Raw genomic sequence first — 18,084 nt, 5'->3', positions numbered from 1 at the left:
GACTTGAAAGGGTTTGTTCTTTCAGCCCGCGCCGACCAAAGCCAAGGCAGATCAGAAAGTGGACTGTATGTATTTTAATTTCTCCAGCCCAGCCACTGCCTTCTTGCTGGTTGATTTTACCCAGAGGAACAATTATGCATTGTGTTGCCCATTAGGGTCAACAACACACGGTCAAAATAACCCCAGAACCTGGCATCAGGAATATTTTAGGTGCTGAAGTCAGCACAGGGGTGTGGGAGTCTGAAAAAACTTGCTGTGAAAGGCTCTGAGCAATGTGCCAAAGTCTGAACAGACTTCTGTTTGATCCGAATCATAGACTACGTGAACCAGATCCTCAGACAGCATAACCGGTCATGGCTCCAATGAAGTGAGTGGAGCAGTGCCAGCTGAGGATCTGCCCCAGTATATATGTAATTGTAACAATCTCAGACTCAAATGCCTGACATCAAAGGTACTATTATATAATAGATATAACTGTTGTAGAATTCCTTGCCAATCCTTAGGTGCGTTCAGAACTTGCCTCGCTCTTGCAATTTCCCTTGACGTTTGGATATAGCCACTCAAAGACCATGGGAGGGGGAATGGTCGATAAGGTTAGATGGATAGATGGAGCTTGGGAAATGAAGAAGTTGCTTGGGCTCTTTAATGAAGTTATAGGTAACACGGTTCATGGTCTCAACCAAACACCTACCCAGGTTCCAGGGACCACTTTGGAGAACTGCATGTTAACCAGAAGGAAATGGGAAAGCTGCCTCTCCAGGAATGCTGAGCAGTGAGTTGTGCTGCAGACAAGCTCTCTGCAAGGTTTGAAAGCTAAGGAATATTGTCTTCACAGTGAAAGGAGCTCCTTGCTGAGATGGTGACAAGGAGAGCTGACTTGTGAAAACACTGTCTGGGCTGTTCATTCAGCTCTGAAAGAGAACTGCGAGTCGACCAGGTTCACGTCCCATGAAGATGCCAGCATGCCCACTGCAGTCAATGGCAGTGCTTGGAGAGAGAGGATGGGCATGCGGCTAAGGCACTGGTGGGGGGGCTCAAGATACCCAGGTTCATTTCTGGGATCTGCCACAGACTCCCTGTGCTATCTCATGGTGAGGCACTTAATTTCTTCTGGTCTTACCCCTCACCCTTGCTTCAGCCCCTTCATGTCACCTTAAGGGGTCTTACAACCCCATAGCTATCCGGAGCAGAACTCCACCAACCCAGACACTGTGGGAGACAGCCAAGAGATCCCCATGGCAAGCCCCAGCATAGGGGATGGCATTGGGGACAGGACCCAGAACACAGCATTGTGGAGACTCTGGGTGCTGCCGCAGCCCATAATGTAGCCCGGAGAGGCTGCTGTCACTTGGATGTGCCCCCAGGGCTGCTCCTTACCATGGATTTGTACAGTCCCTACTGCTATGAGGCTCTGATCTCAGTGGGGGCTGCCGAGCACTATCGTAACACAAACAATAATATTAAACGCTTCTGAATTCAATGCCTGATCCCCTTTGGACTCCAGCCTTCCTCCACATTGAGAACGTGCTAAAGCGGCTACTGTGACGCCCTTAGATTTGTTACAACGCTACGAGCTGTGACCACATGGCCAGGGTGTTTCTTTTCAAACAGATCTTTTACTTCACAGCAACATTCAACTCTGTATGACAAGCAGCCACCTTCAGCAAAATAATGCTCCGATATTTAGGCAGTCAGTTCAGGGCTGTGCCTGGGTGAATGAAACTTCCTGTTCCTCAGATTACTCACGGAAATCACATTTACACAGCTGGTTCAGTCTATGACTGAGCTCCCTCAAGTCATTTACTGTAGTATTGAATTAGGGGAGACGAGGCAGTTTAATTCTTGTCGTATGTTCCCCACCGTGCTCTTTCTGCTTTTAAGATGCTAACGCTTCATTTGAAAGTCTGTGCTCTGCGGCAGGATGGGAACATGTGGGCTACCCAGAGGAAGCATTAAGGTCTTGCTCCTCCATGAACTATCATTGTTCTGACACACACAGAGATTGCCATCTCGCAATGGGGCTTTCCAATAAAATGCACAGGAACGTCTGCAAGTGCGTTTACCCCATGATTGATGTAACACACCCCAGAACAGAACGAAAGACGCTTGCAGCTGATGGAGAGGAACTTTGCATCCGGTTGAAATCTATTTAAAGAGCTGGAAAGTGGGACTGAGGTAACTGTAGCCTCCCCGCTGAATAAAGGTGGATCATGGAATGAAGGAGAGCACCAGGGGAAGAGGAGAAAAAGGTCTGTCAGGAGAAGGGGAGAATGTGGTCAGAGGAGTGAGAAAGGCAATGGAGTTCCCTTGGGATTCCCTTTTGCTCAGCAGCACAGCTGGCCTCTGGAATGATCCCAGAGACCACCAGAAAATGCAAAGGGGCCCTTCATTGATGCTGCCAGAGACAGATAGATTAAAAGACATGAACCACTGGTGGGTCATAGTCAGGAGGTGTGACCCACTCGGGGGAGGGCGGGGGCTACACGGGACAGAGGGTGTGGTTCCAGTTCCAATCAAATCCCTGGGCAGGAGATAACAGAAGAAGGCTCTTTCTCGAGCAGCGCCTCCTGGAGGCCTAGACAAGCTCAAACAAGAGAAACTATGGCAAAGTGAGTCCTGTTTGGTATACTTTGAGATCCAGGAGTATCAGTGCCAGAGAGGCTGGCAGAAGCTTTCCCGGGTGGTGATAGGGTAGGGCGGGTAAGAAGAGAAGGTGGAAGTTAAACCACGAAAGCCACACCAGCGAACAGCAGAGCACTCCCTCGGTGAGGAGCTGGGATCAAGGAGGGTCTTGCTAACTGAACATATAAGATTCATCAGTTGAGAATGGTCCAGAGAGCGAGGAAATGGCTAGAGGGTGATGAGATACTTTACATCGCTGGCTGGAGATGAGGGATGAGATACCTCTGTGCTGCTTCCAGGGGAGCCAGCATGTGAATCTCAAGGAACAGAATGGGACCAAAAATACCCAGCCAGGCCAGATCACTACAGAGCCCAGGGCACATCCAATCCCAGGTGAGGTCAGCAGCATCCACCGTGGTAAATGCTTGGCCGTACAATAGCAGTTTACTAGATTCCAAGGTCAGAAGGGACCATTGTGATCATCCAGTCTGACCCACTATGTAACCCAGGCCAGAGAACATCTCCACAATCATTCCTAGAGCAGAGCTTTAAGAAGAACATCCAATCTTGATTGAAAAATTGTCAGCAATGGAGAATTCACCACAACCCTTGGTAAATTGTTCCAATGTTTAGTTACTCTCACTGTTAAACATTTACATTTTATTTCCACTTTGAATTTGTCTAGCTTCAGTTTCCAGCCATTGGACCTTGTTATACCTTTCTATGCTAAACTGAAGAGCCCATTATTAAATATTTGTTTCCAATGTAGGTAGGAATAGCCTGTAATCAAGTCACCCCTTAACCTTCTCTTTGTTAAACTAAATAGATTGATCTCCTTGAGTCTACCACTATAAGGCAGGTTTTGTAATCTGTTAGTCATTCTCGTGGCTCTTCTCTAAACCCTTTCCAATTTTTCAACATCCTTCTTGAATTGTTAGTACCAGAACTGGACACAGTATTCCAGCAGCAGTCGCACCACTGCCAAATACAGAAGTAAAATAACATCTCTACTGCTGCAAAATGGATGCCTAGTGTAATATCATTCATGATGGCTTTAGAGCACACTGTGTTTCCAAGGGAAGAGATGCTTTTGTATGGTGCACGCAAAGTATTTTTCGGGTGGGTACAACAGTATAGAAGGGGGTCACATTTCAGAGACTGACACCAAAGAGAAGAAGGAATTTGGTTGTTTTGGTTTGGGTTTTTTGTGATCCATCTGTCCTTAATTTGTTAGGGGTTTTCACTCTAAATTCTTAGAATTCTAAGGCAAATGCTTTGCAGTCCTTGATTCAGATCCCCTTGTTCAGCTTCCAGTTTTTATTTGACTGGCTCAAGGGCACACATGTAACGAGAAGAGAATTACAGGCCCCCAAAAAACAGGAATCCTGCAAATTAACAACAAATAACTGGCATCTGGGCAGCTTCACAGGCAGGAACTGTAACAGAGGCCAAGCTGGTGCCTCTGGAATTTAATGAAAAGACTTCCATTAACTTCAACCGGAGTTGGTCCTGGCCCTCATTGGTCTACGTTAGAGCCTGTTAATGCTGAGGATGATTATGCTGTGTAGCTACATGGATCTACACTGGTGCAACCCTCCAGTCCTGCACCCATGTAACAGGGGGTTTGCACCAGTGTCTTTGCATCACTGTTCCTATCCAGAGAGCCTCTGGGAGCAATGTAGCTACACGCTGCCCTTTATCGAGAGCTGAGTGTAAACCTGCCATCTGGCCCATGGTGAAGGGATAAGTGATATCAGGAAAACAGGCATCGATTCATCGTGTTACCTTGGGCAAGTTGCTTCACCATCTGTAAAATGAAGATGTGAAAGTAAGAGATGGCAAGGAGGCTTAATTCAATGTTTGTAAAGTGCTTTGAGAGCCTCCGGAGGAAGGAGTTATACAAAGTATCACTTTTACTTCCCCGTTTTTATATAAAGGCTTTTATGTGCTGAGCACAAATTTTGCTATTGCAAGACAGTCGCTTTCTGGCTGAAAGCAAATACAAATGTGACAGCATTTTTGTTTCCCAGTTTTACATTAACAGCATCTCTCCTCTTGCTTAACATGAGCAGGAAATGACATCCATTACAGTCACTGTTTACCATTAATTAACTGCTAATTTTACAAACACTTTTATAGGTCACAGCCATTAAATCTTTCATGCCGGCTGGAGTTCTGCTTTTGTATCTCTTGCTGGGAAGGGTTTGTTATGGGGACTCAGCACTAGATTTAGAAATCCCCCTGTGGAGCAGTTTCCAGCTCCTTTGGCAGCAAGTAAAACCTTAACACCAGTCCACACAAGATCAAACAGATGACGTAGTTCTAGTGGTCAAGCAAAGAGGCTGCTTTGGAAACACATGGATTATTTTATTATCAGGAGTCTTGTTGAAGGCATTGATTGGAACATATAGAGAAATACAATAATGATTGTCACATGCATATCCTAAAGCATGGAGTCCAGCAGTTCCCATGTATCTCTTCTCTTGTGTATCTCCACAGGATAAGGAGCTGAAGTAAGACAGTCCTGAGAGGAACTCTCAATGCTAAGGGTCTAAGAGGAAGAAAATTCATGCCAGAGTCGCCCATTCCTTGTAGGAACTCATGGAAGTTATTCCAATTGAGATCCTATTTCTTCCCCTTACCCTGATTATTCACAGTCTACTTCTCTGACTGGACATGTAATTGCTTTATCCACTGGTCATGGGGTAGATTTTTACTAAAGGAAGGTTGTGATAAGCTGTTGTGATCACCTGGAACACCTGACCACTGTTCTGTTTAATTTCTCCTCTACGTTGTTTTAAGTCAAGCTTCAGAAGCAAATTTCAACTTGGTGTAAGCACAATTCCCGCTAAGATGCTTCACATTCAGCCTGGTTGGGAAACTAGTTCCAGCACACTTGCCTCCTTGACAGGGTGAAAGCAAGGTTTGGATCTGTAGTGTGGACAAGACCTTAGCATGCTTTATCTGCTCCCTAAGTAGGGCCTAGCCTGCTGGGGAGACCTTGGCTAGATCCTGGCTTTTGCCTCTTACGTTTTTGTATGTGGAAAGTAAAATGAGGAATCTCTCTCAATACCCCATCTCACAGGCTGGAAAAAGCTCAAATCCTTTTTCCCATATGGTGAAATACATCCCTGTGCACAGGGTGAGCAGGAGGACACATGAGCCCAATTTAAACTCAGTTTTGAGGGCTTAAGTGACCCCTAAGCTTTGCAGTAGCCTTCTGCAATGGGATGAATTTCAGCCACAGAGCTTGAGTCCAAACCACTCTTTTGACAAGTATTTTGATTATACCGTACCAGCCCTCGATGGAGACATAAAATTAATATTTCAGATATTTTTGGTGACTCATTCACATGAGCAGTCTTAACAGAAGACATGATCAGCCTCTCCTTTCAGCATGTATCTATGAATTATAGCTTTTTATTATTGTCTCCTACGTTAATCTACATCTGCCAAAAAATGTTAATAGAAAAAACTTTTTAGTCCCTCCTGGGAAGTCCATGTACAAACATATGCCACAAAAACAAGAAACATTCAATTTTATCTCCAGCCAATCTTATAAACACCTCACTCCATGGCAATGGAATGTTTTAAAATGATCACTGCACAACTGCATAGCAAAAGGTCTTTCCCATGAAGCATAAACTACGGATTAAATCCTCCATTAAACTGGGGCCCCAAGAGACCCCGAATTTCTGAACTTATAACATTCTCGTACAGTCTGATCCAAAACCTTTCTGTTGACTTCAATGAGCTTTGGATCAGGCCTACAACTGGTGCTCGGTGGCAGTTTCACACAGGCCAGTGGTGAATGTGCTTTGGAGACTCAGTTTACCCTTTTACTCTGCTGGAGGTTGTTTGTCCCTGTAGGTTAGGGTTGAAGAACATTGGTGGGGGGTGGCATAAGGGGGAAGCTTGCATTATGCTGCCAGTGCTTTACCTCCGGTATGAATAAAATCAGGTCTTCAGGGCTACCCAAATAAATCAGTGAAATATTAAATAAACGTAGCACCTTTCCCAAGTATTAAATTTGCTTTTAAGGAAAAAAAGGACTCCTGGAAAACCAACTGATGCAAATAGCTTTATCCCACAAGAATAATAACTATGGGGTCCATTTGCCAAACAAGACAGGCTTGCAAATGCCTGTGTCCATTGTGACAGTGTGCACAAATGCAGGGGATTGTGCACACAGATAGCAGCCCTGGTCAGTTTCCAGATTGGCACAAGTAATTGCAGTAACTCTGTACATCAATAAGCATATGTCTTCGCTGAAATCAGACATGGAGACATATCCAGGCTTGGTTTGATCTACTCATGTGAACTTCACGTCGTTTTGATCGATAGTTGTGACTGCAGCACGTGTCCATGGGTTGCAATCACACCTCCTGATTGCAGTGTAGATACACCTTAAGGCTTGGGCTTGTTAAACTAAAACCTTGTTTTTTAAAGCTGGCTCCCAGTTCCTGCAAATGTGGATCTGCGTTCGTAAGATCTAGTCTGAAGGCTCTCCAAGGCAGATCCCGTGTTTTCGTCTGTGCCTTGTACAAGTCTAAGTAAGCTGTCCGCATCTCACAATCAGTGCTAGTGACCAAATCTGAGCAGTGTGGATAGTAAGGGCAGGGAAATGTGGACAAAAATTGGAAGGAATGGCAGGAGCTACAGTTTCAACTGGAGCAGCGGATCCCATTCCATGGAATAATATGGAGTAGAACTCTGCATATGTAACCCACGGGAAGGACTGTACCTAGGAGCCTTCTTCACTCCGGAGCTATATGGGGTTATTTAGCAACATACCATTAGCTTAGAGCTCTGGAGTTACAGCACCTGCCAACTTCACTGAGAGAGCCCTTCGTTTGGCTGCTGCAGCTCCGGATTCTAGTTAAGAGGTAAACCTGCACTGCCACTAACGAATCCATGGCCTCGTGTAGCACCCTGGAGAGGAAGGATGATCTAGTGGCTAGGGCACTGGACTGGAACTGAGGTCTTGGTTCTGCTCCCAGGTCTGCCACAGGTTCCCTGTCTGACTTTGAGCAAGTCACTTACTTTCCAGGCTCAGTGTCTTATCTGTAAAATAGGGAAAACAACCTTTCCTTTCTCCCACCCTTCTCTGGTCTCTTTAGACTGCAAACTCTTTAGGGCAGGAGCTGTCCCTTAATGTGTGTCTGTACAGCACCCCACACAACAGGGCTTTGATCTCAGCTGGGGCCTCTGGATACTTCTGTAATACAATTAAAGAATAGTTATCAACATGGTACATGCTGGGGCCATTCAGAACTTAGCAGCAGCAGCAGGGGTTGCTGTCAGTTCCAAAAACATGCAAGCTAAAGGACAATCTCCATTCACTGCTGAAAATATAAGGCATATGACACACAGTTGAGCCATTCAGATTCCACACTGAGTGCGGCAGTGGTGCACATATATACTAGCCAGCTCCTTAGAAGATTATTATATTTTTGTTTTGATACGTCTGTATATTTGGGTAGCATCCTGAACCTTCCCCATTCAGAAAAGCCAGAGCAGAAGGCATTCTCCTGTCTCAGGGCTCATACAATCCTCCTGGCAATACATCAGGAATAGGACTTAGCAGGTGCTCCTGGGAGCAGCTAGTCTTTGGTTCAGAAGCTGCATGATGAACAAACCAAGCCATGTGAATTTCGGCCAGTTTGGAGTTTCATGGTTCAATGACATGAACGACTGCGCACTGGATTTTTACCCACTAAACTTATTTTCAGTCAAAATTGAATCTAGATTCCTAGAGGCGAAGAGCTAGAGCAGGGCTCCTTAACCATGTTCGTAGTCCAAACTACACTGGGAGAGAGACTGTCTTGTGGATTCAGAGTAGCAGCCGTGTTAGTCTGTATCCGCAAAAAGGAGTACTTGTGGATGCCATCCTTTGCGTTCATGACCACATGGAGTCAAGGTGGATCTATTTAGGGCCATGTGCACCGAACTTTCCCTTCCCAGAACAACCCTGTGCAACAGCCGCGATGGCTTACGTCACAAAGTAACATCAGGGAAGCATTTTATGTGGTTTTAGCTTCTTTGAATGCAATTTAGCAGCTGGGAAGAAGGACAACACCTCCACATGATCAGCAAGCTCTTCGTAGACCACTAGCAAGTGATCTGCTGACTACCAGTGGTCAAGAGACAATTATCAAGGAGGCAGTGAGCTACGGCATTAAAGCATTGGGGTATTGAGCTGCCCCCATCAGTGTTCCTGTCACCCTCTCAACTGTGTTACACATTTCAAAACAATCCTTATTTTTTATTAAAAGACCAATTGGAAAAAAACCCGCAAAACTCAAACACTGTAGCCAAAAGATTTTGCTTCCTCTGTGAATGCCAGTCTCATTCAGAGCAGATGAGAGCTAGTTTACATAGTCAAGTTTGCCTGCAAAGACTTGTTTGGAATTATAGCTCTTCAGAGGAACTGGAGCTCCCACAATATGGATCCTTTATTAAGGTTTTAAGAATGCACCTTCAGCATCTGGCGTTAAAGAATTATTGGGCAATATTCTCCATGCTTTATGTCCCGGACTAGAGGCTGCGCATTACAACCATCAGTCTATTAGAGGATATTTCACTCCGACATTTATTAGCGTTTATGGGACATCTCTTGTTCATTCTTTTAAAAACACAATAAAATGTGTAAAAGGATGCAGCTCAGGGCGTGAGTCTTGGGTTTGTTTGTTTGTTTGTAATTAATAGAAACAATTTTCCCTTCTTTGGACCTGGAGTGATTTACTTTGAATCCCCACAATGGGTGTTTATGCAGATGTCTCAGTTAAACCAGGTAATCCTAGGATTCTGCCTAGATTTTACTGTGCCTCTTATGAAACCTGACCCGTATGAAGTGGTAGGGGTAGAGAGATACGGTGGGTGAGGTAATATCCTGGAACCGACACAGCTACAACTGCACTGTGTAGGTCGGGGTAAGGCAGAGATAGAGAGTAACAGGGTCAACATATTCCAAAGGGAGTAGGGAAATAAAGATGCAGGACTATCCACAAGACAACTTGTCCAGTCAGAGAAATGAGAGATGGGAAACCCCTGGTAGGTCCCATCTAGTCTAATGCAGCATCAACCCCTTCAATTTATCACCTGGCATTTTACTCAGGCTAGTTTCAAATATCTCAAGCACTGGGGCTACCTTGTCCACCTGGCTCTTAGGGAACATACCCAGTAACCAATATAACTTTTCTTCTTTATATCATCCTATGAATCCTGGTTATGCCCCCTTACCGCTCTAAATAATTCCTCTACCCTATACCCTTCAGATCGGTATCACAGCCCGCCCATAACCAGCCGATGCAGATTTAGTCCTTGCAATGTTTCCTTAGAAGACAATCTCTCCTGCCTCTCTTGTTCCTTCTGCTCAGCTCTCAGCAGGCTTGGAAATAACAGAAGTCAGAAAGGCAGTACAGAAGCCCAAGAGAAACAAAGATTATCATCCAGCTTCCACTGATATCTGTCTTCCTTAGGAAATTTTGCCCCCCTAGAGAGATACTAGGCGATCTTTGCAAGCTTCCCAGCCCAGCACCAGACTACTTGCCTTCTCTGCACAGTCCCTCTGCCTTTCAGCTCCCACTACGACTGCTACTGCTTTGGCTGTATAAGCCCTTAGATTACTCGGGAACACACCAGCTCCAGCATTTGGGCAGGCCTCTCCCAAACCATTAGAGAGAGAGAGATTTCTTCTTTAACTCAGGTTTGCTCACTCCTGAGTACCACAGGCTGAAAACGCTGCCAGTAGCCACCTTAGTCCAAGTCTGTGAAACGGCTACAGAGTCTCTGCCCTTGTCTCAGCCAAAGCCACTACCTCTGGCTTCTGCTCATGTGAATGTCTTTGGACACTAGGCCTTCTATTGCATCACCTGCCCCTGTGCCTACATAGGGGCCTGAGGATCAGTGTCTATGATACCTCCCACCAAATGGTTTGCATTTCAAAAATCCTCATTAAATAGCTAAGAAAAGACATTAGGTTCCTGTAAAGCCAGCCTCTTCCCCTTTTAAACTGAGCAGCTCCCTCTCCTTAGCCTCACCTGTGGGCACCTCATCCTCCAGCACCCAGTCTGGCTGATGGCTAACTAGCCACAAGGTTAACACAATCAGGAGTCAATTCCCTTGTTAAAGCACATCAACCCACTGCCCCCGCCCCGGCCACTTGAAAGCTCTTTGTTGCTGCTGCTGCTCGATAGCTGTAAAGGTGAATGTCACACAGGGACCCAGGCGTCTGTACTTTCCTATAATCTGCCCTTACTTCACTGTAACCACGCTTACCTGTCCAACTGGTGGGTAGTGCGTATCAGTCCTTTAATATCCATCAACTCCTTTGAAAATGGAAAGCTCTATGCATTCAGAGTGCAGGCCTGGCAGCCAGGACACCTGGGTTCTACTGCCAGCCCTGACGCTGATGCACTGTGGGACACTGAGCAAATGATTTCACTGGTCTGTCCCTCAGTTTCCCCAGCTTGTAAAATGGCAATAATGATACCGACTGAGCTCAGCAGGGGGGGCAAGCAGGATGCTTTCACATTTACAAAGTGCTTTGAGATCTCATGGTAAAAGTCTCCATCACAGAGCGCGGTCCTTCTCCGATTAAATAATACATGTGAAATGCTGGACGGTGGTGGCAGCTGCTGTGCTCCGTGGAACATCTCTACAACCCCCTTCCATACAGTAAATAGCATCCAGTCCATATATCACCGGGTCCTTGCACAGGATTGCCTACCACTCATTAGCCGGCATAAGCTGTTCCCTAGAGAGATCCCAGCTTGCTTAAAGGACAGAACCTGTATGCAACACCCACTGCTCCCAGCCCCTCGAAGGAATTCATCAGAATCAACAGACGTTCAGCACCTAAATACCTTTGGGGATCTAGGCTGAGGTTCCTAAGCGCCCGGGTCACTTCTGAAAATAGGATTTAGGCTCCCAATTCATTTACACCCTTAAAAATTTTTACCCCTTTACAAATAAATATTCAGGCTCCTGGTATCACAGACCCTGCAGCACAGCTGAGGTTCTCAGTGAAAGACTCTGATGTGGACCAGCTGGAAGGTGGGAAGATTGCAATTGGAATTCAGATCAGCTACAGTTCCCTGTTTTCCAGTCCTACCTAGTCTTAATATAGCAGCTGAGGGCTCTTCTAATCCAGCCTGCCCCCGAGCAACAATCATATTCCCATCTACCAGATACCAAGCACATCCACTGAAGTGTAAATCAAAAGCAAATATGGGGCTCATCGTCAAAGGGGTAGACGTGGGGGCAGGAAAGGCAGGAAGCTCAGGCACCTGGCTCTCACAAAGTGTGACCTTGCCGGCCATCTTTCCCACGATCAAAGGCACTTGCATTGGCATTGCCATGCTGAAGCTGGGGACAAGATCGTTCGCATCCATCTGAGCTCAGACACTGGGGATGGATCGAGTCATAGAAATGACAGAGAGAAAAGGCCAGTTGGTCTATTCCCCCTGACCTGGGCAGGAATCTCCAGACTCTTTTCCAATGTTTTGTCCAAGCTAGTTTTAAAAGAGATGGCAAAGTCTAGAGGACTGAGCGGAGCCAGCAATTCCTGCATCTACCGCTGTCTCATTGTTTGGCCTACAACAGGTCACCTCCCTACTCCGTGCCTCAGTTTCCCCATCTGTGAAGTGGGGATGAGATTTACCCATCTCGCAGGAGTGTCAGCCAGTGTTTGCGTAGTGCTTTGGAAATGCAAAGTGCTAAGCAGTATTCAGTTCTAAATGTCCCAAGCGATGGTGCTAGGTTTCTAGACTGAGACCCAGTGTAAAATGACTATGCTGTCTGAGAGACTGACGGAGAAATGTGCCTTTCCTCTCACATGACGGCAATTCTTGAAGGTCTTATTTCTTTACATAGGGATAATCCGAAAGTCTCATCCAACTTTCAGGGCAAAATCAAAATTCTCTCCAATTTTCCTGTGCCATGAAATAATATGAGAGGCAGAGAAGCACATGTGCACACACCCACACAAACAAGCAGACACAGACACACACCCACACAAATAAGCACATGCGCAGAGCCGGGCACCTAAGTCATGCCTAGAGGCCTCAGAACAATTCATGGCCAAATCAGAGTTTGCGGGGTGATAAAGCCTGATGCAAACTTAGCCTCTGCAGCTCCTGGAAGCAGCGCTGACCGATGCCGGATGGTACGGATAAAGTACCCATTGGGTTCAGCAGGGACCAGCACGCTAATTAGTGATCAGCACGGTCAGACGTGCCGCCGGAGACACTCGCCTGGCCGGCAGATCCCGCTCAGGATGCTGGTGTGTGTCTGGGCAGTGGCAGAAGCAGTGCGAATACATGGCCAAGCGGCCCGATACACCACAGTGATCATCCTCGGTGCTGACCTCCCAACCCATCAAGAGCCACGTGCGGGCCAAAGATCCAGTGCCAGGGAAATGAGAAAACGATGGTTGCTGGGTTTAGTGTGCGGGTGCTGGGTGCCGTTGGTGGTGTGTGATATGCAGGAGGTCAGACTAGTGCCGAGCCAGCCACTTCTGGCCTTGAACTCTCTGACTCTATTAGCACCAGATGCCTATAGCAATGTGGGGGGAAGACTTCTTCGAATACCCCGTAGATTATATTTTTACATTAATAAAAGCCAGCCTTAGTTTGGGCCCCTCAGGGCAAGTCTGCGTGGGAACTGCCTCCCCCATGTAGAGTCACAAGTGCCTGGAACTTTACCCAATGCTGCAAATTGACTCTGTGCTGCCCCTTTGGGAGTCATTTTCACCTTCCCACCTTCAGATGTCAGCAACCTCTGCTGGGAGACCGAGACCAGGCTGGCATAGAAGCGTAGCGCAGCGGACAGGAGACAGAGCATTGCTGGAAGGAGTATACAGGAGAGTCTTTAGTGAAGCTGCTGACCACAGACAGGTCCTGTGGTTCCCTCTCACTTGCTCGCTCCCTGACGGACATGCTCCCTGTTGTCCCTACAGAGGTCGTGGAGGAGCCTGCTGACCATATCACAGGACACGGGGCAGAAATTGGTTTAAAAAGGTCAATGGACAGTTCTGTGCCTCTGATGAGGAGGCCCCGAAAGGGAATTCAGGTCTGGTTTAGGAACCTAGAACAATGGAAGCTGATCTGAACAACCCGGCTGTCTTGGGCCTGCCGAGCTAGGTTGGAAATCTCTCAGAAACAGCTTTTCCCTGAGATTCTTGGGTATTTTTTTGCTTTTGACCAGACCAGATATACTTTGATCTGGGCCTAGAGAGAAACCAGATCCCATCTAGTTAGCGGGGAGGAATAAAACCTAAGAAATCAAAAGCTGTCAAACCTTCTTCAATCTTCAGAAAGGCTCCGTTCAAATTTTGGGCCACGGCCTGGGGCTCTTGTTCTCTCTGGGCTGTTTCACCTTCCCCTAGTCCGATTCCTCGTGTTTATCTCCTTTTCCCGCCTGTCTGGATTTCTCAAGACTTAAGAGTCAGCTCCCACCTGAACAGGCAGAGACACGTGCTCGGGCTGCTCCTGTTTCTCAGTGGACAAGCCAGCCACTGACACAACTGCAGCAACATCACTTCCTTGGTGGTTTTGGAATAGCTCCACCACAGACAAATGGATTTCGACTTGTAAAAGCAGATACAAGGTCTCTCACACACGCACACCCCTTCCCTGTGTGCTTCCAAATAAACGCAGCACACACAGTCTGAGAAAGAACAAATTCTGCAAAAAACCATAGCTGCGCTCTGTCCCACTGCCAGGATGATTGAAGCCCACAAACAGGATGGGGAATCAGGAGAGCTATTACACCCACCTCAGCCACAGCCTGATCATGTGACCTGTGGGCAAATCCCTTCCTTTCTCTGCTTCCATTTCCTCACGTGTACAATGGAGGATAATGATATTTATGCACCTCATCGGGGTTAATTAGTTGGGGCCTGATCCTGTGAGGTGCAGTCCCATTTTCAAAAAGGCACTTAGGCTACTAAGTTTTGAAAATGGGACTTAGCCATCTAAGTCACTTAGGCCTTGCACAGCTGAGCAGAGCAACACCTACATACCTTTAAAACCCTGGGCCTAAGTTCTTTCAACACGCGGGGGGCCTAAAGCTGGGTTATTTACTCAACCCTTCCGCAGGCAAAACTCCCACTCCCTTGAATGAGAGATAAGACTGAGTGAGGACCAGAGCTGGGCCACTAACCTTAACAGGAACTGAAGTACCCCGTGAGCGATGCTTCACACCTCACCGGAGGAGTCCCAGTGCTTGTGGAAAACTTTGGAATCCTCCAGTGGAAGGTGTGGTGGAATCCCAGCATCTTAGTACATGTAGCATCTTCTAGATCACGAAAGGTGAGTTAGAAAAGCAGCCAGCTGGGTGGATGCTTCAATCTGATTAACCATGTAATCAACCTGAACAACTTGGATCACAAGTCTACGGATTTTACTTGAGAAGTTTTATTGCAACCGGCCCCTGATGTCATTACCAGCACTCATTTTATTACTAAGTGACTGAGCTGCATTCATAAAACAGACCAAGTTACCCTAGTCTAGAACGCATCCTGTTTGTGCTGGTTTGTGCAAGGAGCAGGCATGCCCGAGTATTCCCAACTATTCACTCTATTTAGGATGGACAGGAAGAATGAACAATCTTCAAAATTACATTTTAATAGCCGCCTGTTAAAGGGGGATTTTTAATTAAGTACAATCTAAACTATGCAGTAATGTCAGGAGGGATGATAAAAAACATTCCACTTGGACTAGTGCACAAAGAAGGGTGTATTTCATGAGTTTCATTACCAGAGGGCTGTCTTGTTGCAGGAGTTATGGCCTCATGACCTATAATGGCCCTACGCACCCAGACACACATGCACACACCCACACGAGAGTGCATCAGAAATATTGCTTATGTTCAAGATACGTTAACAGGAAAAGAGAGGGTCACTGGATTTCTCTCATGCAGCCTTAGAACTTTGAGATCACAGAATATCAGGGTTGGAAGGGACCTCAGGAGATCATCTAGTCCAACTTCCTTCTCAAAGCAGGACCACTCCCCATTTTTTGCCCCAGATCAACTTAACAGCCCCCTCAAGGATTGAACTCACAACCCTAGGTTTAGCAGGCCAATGCTCAAACCACTGAGCTATCCCCAGAGTCTACTGCAACAGCAACTGAGGTTAGCTGCTGCCAATGGCATGGTAGCATCTAATTGAGTCAGCTCCTCCTGGTTGAAAGAACACAGGTGTCCGCTGCGTGTCATGCCTCTTTCCTTTCAAAAATAACTTCCAAGCGTGAAAAGAAGCTGTTGGATTGGGGGTGGGGACCAAAACTGGGCCTGTTGGGTTCACTAATGCTGCCGCAGTTCTTCCCACATCTCTAAAACAGAAGCACTGCCCATGGCAATGACACATCCTGACATGCCATTTTTCATCTTGAGCCAAGAGTCTTGTTCATCCATAAGTTGTGGGCTTGATGTAAGATCACCAGGTGAAATTCTCTACCCCATGATATGCAGGAGGTCAGACTAACTGACTGTAATGGTCCCTTATGGCCAGACAATCTATGATCTGTGATTGGGTCCTTCAAAAAGGTTCTTACCAGAATAAAAACCAAACTGAAAACAATAATCTTGGCATCTTGATGCATTGGCTTTTCTTCCATCTGCAGACACAGCAGCTGCTTTTGAGGAACTTAAACCAAGTGCTACCAGTGAGGATGCTAATGTGGTTTCAAGATAATTATGTTCCAGGGAGCATGTTAGACAGGACTAATGGAATGGCAAGAGCATAAGAACAGAATCTTTGTCCCCTCCTCTATTTTGTTTGGTAAGTGCCTTTCCGTAGGCCACTGCAGGGATACTGTTGTGGCATGGTGCAATAGACGGAACACCTCTGATGAAGATCTCACATCAGTTTTTGTGCCATATGCATATGGGATACACTTCCAAATATCTGCATATGCTGTAAGAACCCACACACTCCCAGTGTCCTGAATCAATCACAGAGTAACTATTTAGATCTTGAAAAGAATGCCTGTTATATTTTAAGAGAGCAGAGAAGTGGGCATCTGATGCTACCAAGCGCATCCCATTGGTGGTGGACGGAAGTGTGTCCACATGCAGACAGCTTAGAATAATGAATAAGGAGCTGTGGGCCTAATGTTGCTCCAGGGGCTGGTAACCCTTCCACGTAGAGACAAACTTACTATGGAAACAAACACCAACAGCCATATTGGTCTGCAGTAGATTCAAGCAAAAGATCAACTTCTGTGAAGAATTTGACAGGCATTGGTCAAATCCGTAGAGAAGTCCGTGTCCTGAAAAGTCCCTTGCTCAAGGCCAGATCAGTAACGAAAATCGGATTCTGGAATGTGAAAACAATATACAAAGCTACTAAAACTGCTCAAGTAATGACAGAAATGGACAGACACCATCTTGATGTCCTTGGAATTAGTGAGTGTAGATGGACAGTTTCACTTTAACTATACTTCAGAGAAACAAATAAGACCATTATGTACGCCAGGAATGTGGATGATAGACATGAAACTGGTACTGCAATTCTAATATCAAATCAAGTTGAGCAGTCACAGACTGCGTGGGAATCAGTCACTGAAAGAATTATTAGAGCTTGCTTTCAGACTAGAGTCTTCAAACTAACAGTCAGACCATGCTATGCACCAACCAATGAAGAGCCAGATGAGGAAAAAGATGCTTTTTATGATTTGTTACAGGACGTGTTAACCCATGTCCCAACACATGATTCATGGTGACTATGCGTGATTGTAACACAAAGGTTGTAAGTACCAATGATGGGTTGGATAAAGTTATGGACAAGCACGGTACGGGTTTGGACATGAACCAAAAGCGTGAACAGTTACTAGTAATTGGCAGTATGAACAACCTAGTGATTGGCAGACCAATATTTCCTCATAAAGAAATCCATGGAACTCCCCAGTTGGTACTACAAAGATCAACTCTGCATTTCATGAATGTTCATTGGCAGAAGTACAGGGAAGCAGATGTGGGCAGTCATCGTATCCTTTGAAACTCTAACTTGATGATCAAGTTAAAGAGGATGAACAAGTTAAAAGAAGACAGCACATCAATAGCGCACAATTAAAAGACACAAACACAAAAAGTGCTTTTCGGCTTGAACTGAAGAACAAGTTCAGAATTCTAATGAAATTAACTGAAGAAAACCAAAACATTGATACTCTTTGGGAAAACATCAAAGGGTGCTATCTAGAAAGTGCAAAGACAGCTCTAATAACAAAAAAATCCAAAAGTAAAGACTGGATTAGTGATGCTACTTGGGCAGCAGTAGAAAAGAGAAGAAGTGTAAAGCAAAATCTCATGAATGCTAAGACATGTGAAGAAAGAAGCAAGTGGCAAGAAGAATACAGAGCTCTAGACAGAGAGGGGAAAAGGAGCACCAGAAGAGATAAAAGGGCATGTGTTGCTAGCATATGTCAAGAGAATGAAGATGCTAGCCAAAGAGGTGAC

This window comes from Lepidochelys kempii, chromosome 10 (assembly GCF_965140285.1).
Source record: "Lepidochelys kempii isolate rLepKem1 chromosome 10, rLepKem1.hap1, whole genome shotgun sequence".
In the NCBI taxonomy this organism is placed as follows: domain Eukaryota; kingdom Metazoa; phylum Chordata; order Testudines; family Cheloniidae; genus Lepidochelys; species Lepidochelys kempii.
The sequence above is the reverse complement of the archived record's forward strand: the minus strand, read 5'-3'. Positions refer to the sequence as shown.